At 34.1% G+C, this 2,759-nt stretch overlaps 1 non-coding gene across 1 annotated transcript; it reads right to left on the bottom strand.

Annotated features, from left to right (window-relative positions):
- Positions 1 to 2,313: 2,313 nt before the first annotated feature.
- Positions 2,314 to 2,418, bottom strand: LOC144282793 (U6 spliceosomal RNA). Its single transcript, XR_013351232.1, has one exon. It is a non-coding gene; the product is annotated as a U6 spliceosomal RNA (small nuclear RNA).
- Between the last annotated feature and the right edge of the window lie 341 nt (positions 2,419 to 2,759).

Here is a 2,759-nt window from a genome sequence, read left to right as displayed (position 1 = left end):
CCTTTATTATTTCCCAGATGAGCCCTCAGATTTCTTCTTTTACTATGGAATATCCATCTCTTTATCCCGATGTCTTCTTTAACTTTTCATCTTTGATTTATCTCTTCCTGCCCATATGCAGTTCTATTTTCTTTCCCTTCCAAGCTTTCATTCTTTCATTGAAAAATTTTGTTTTAATAGAAACAAGGAAAGGAGGTAAAGGCACTTCATTTTTAAGTATATGTAACTTTTATTTTAAACCTCTCTTCTGGGATGCCTGGGTGGCTCAGCAGTTGAGCGTCTGCCTTAGCCCCAGGGCATGACCCTGGAGTCCTAGAATCAAGTCCCACATTGAGATCCCTACATGAAGCCTGCTTCTCTCTCTGTGTATATCTCTGCCCCTCTCTCTGAGGCTCTCATGAATAAATAAATAAATAAACCCCAAAAAACAAAAACAAAAAAAACCTCGCTTCTGTTTGCAACCTTCCCTGTGAATCCTATCTTTGGGGTTCATGTGCTTACTAAAACAACGGCAACAACAACAAAAAACAAAACAAACAAAACAAAACAAAACAAAAACCGAAAAGACCTTGATAAAAAGTCCAGAAAAAACAATTTGTCTAAAGAGTATTGAGGGACCTCACATAAAACTTGCAGTTACAGGAAGCTTGTCTCAGTTACAAAATCACTTCTTGCTTTATAGAGTGTGATTTTATTTACTTTACTCAAAACTTCAAGATTGTTTTTAATCTGATTTGCCTATTGAGAGCAATGTGATATTTAACCAGCCTCTGTTTCCTGATGGTTTCCCTCCCTTGCTTCTGAAGCTTCCCAGATGTATACATGGTGTGCTCTCACATCCTGTTACCGACATTAATATATTTCACCCTTGCAACTTGTCCTTTATGACTCTTCCTACATCCACCATTGCAGACTTCCCTATTATAATGTAATCTCGGCTACTATAAATTTACATTAGTTCAAATTATGTCTTTTTTTTAGATGAAATGAAAGCACCTTGTCCTTCAACTTTCAAGAAGGCTGTCATATAACACCGGAGGAAGCTGGCAACTTTATGGGAAGCATATGTTGAGCCCTCAACATTCACCAATTAATGACCCAAATGCAAAGCAATTTAAACAAGGAGGGAAATATGCTCCAGTGTCTAAAAGAAAACAAAACAAAATAAAACAGCAAGAATAAGATTATGTGGTTTGAAGTCAAGAGGATAAGTTTTCAAAGCCTAAACAAGTGATTTGTAAAGAATAATTCCACTTTCCATAAAAGTGAGAACCTGTGAAAGCTGAGAACAAGAAATCTGCAAGCAAACTGTGGATGGCAGGGCAAAAGGTTATGGTCCTAAGAATATATAATCCATTAGGATATATATATTCTGTATATATATATTATCCATCCATTAGTTCATTAGATCATCATTTTACATATATATACTTTATATATAATATATATATATATATATATATATATATATATATATATATATATAAATTTTACATCCTCCCCAGCAATAAATCAAGGGAGATATATTTGTGCAAAGGTAAATTTGGATACTAATTATTATTTTTGGAGGGAAAATTATAAAAGCATAATCTGTTGGTACTGAAAGAACACAGAGGTCAATCAGTCAAAATCTCTAATCTTACAAAAGAGAACACTGAGGTATTCATTATTGAAAGTATAACTCTTAGAATATCTCTTAATTCTACTTTTCTGTTCTTAACTTTTACTACTTGTCCTTGGCACAATATTTTGACATACATTCTTTTTGTTCTAGAACATGTTAACTGTGCTTATAAAGACAAGGTCCCACAGAGAATCAGAATAACTTTTCAGAAACTCTGCCTCCCTCCCAAACTTCTCAATGTAAAATTATAATTTAGAGAAATAGCTAATTAGAGGCAGCTGGGTGGCTCAGCTGGTTAATTTTCTGACTCTTGATTTCAGCTCAGGTTATGACCTCAGGATCCTGAGATAGAGCCCTGCTTTGGGCTCCACACTAGGCGTGGAGTATGCTTAAGATTTTCTCTCTCCTTGTGTGTTATGTTCTCTGTCTCAAAAGAAAAAAGAAAAAGAAAAATATCTAGTTATTCATTTCAATAAAGATATAAATGTTTTTCAGTTTTTTATTATGAAACAATTTTTAAATTTTAATTCTTTTCTAATTCAAAGATATATACATATAAAAGTTGCAAAAGACAAAAAGCTTATGAAGAGAAGTAGGAGAAAATAATCAGATATCCAATACTACATTTTGATGCAGGTTTTCCTATTTATTCTTATGTTTGTTGAAATAATTTTCTTTTCTTTTTTTTTTTTAAATTGGAATGCTTCATGAATTTGGACATCATTCTTGCACAGAGTTTATGCTAATCTCCTTTGTATTGTTCCAATTTTACTATGTGTTGCTAAAGTGAGCACTATTAAAGATTTTATTTATTTATTTGAGAGAGAGAGAGCATGAACAACAGGAGGGGCTGACAGGGAGGGAGAGGGAGAGAGAATCTCTCTCTGAGCACAGAGCCCAACGTGGGGCTTGATCTTATGACCCTGAGATCATGACCTGAGCTGAAACCAAGAGTTTGACCTGACTGAGCCACCCAGACATATGAGAAGCAAGCACTATTGAAATAATTTTGTACAGACAGAGTTGTGATCTATTCTATCATTTTAACATTGTTTGAGACAGTTTTTTCTATGCCATTACACATTCAACAGGTGCATAAAATTTTGTCATGTGGCTGTATAATTGTGTGTGTGTG

This window comes from Canis aureus, chromosome 13 (assembly GCF_053574225.1).
Source record: "Canis aureus isolate CA01 chromosome 13, VMU_Caureus_v.1.0, whole genome shotgun sequence".
Classification (NCBI taxonomy): domain Eukaryota; kingdom Metazoa; phylum Chordata; class Mammalia; order Carnivora; family Canidae; genus Canis; species Canis aureus.
This window is presented reverse-complemented; position numbering and strand designations above follow the sequence as displayed.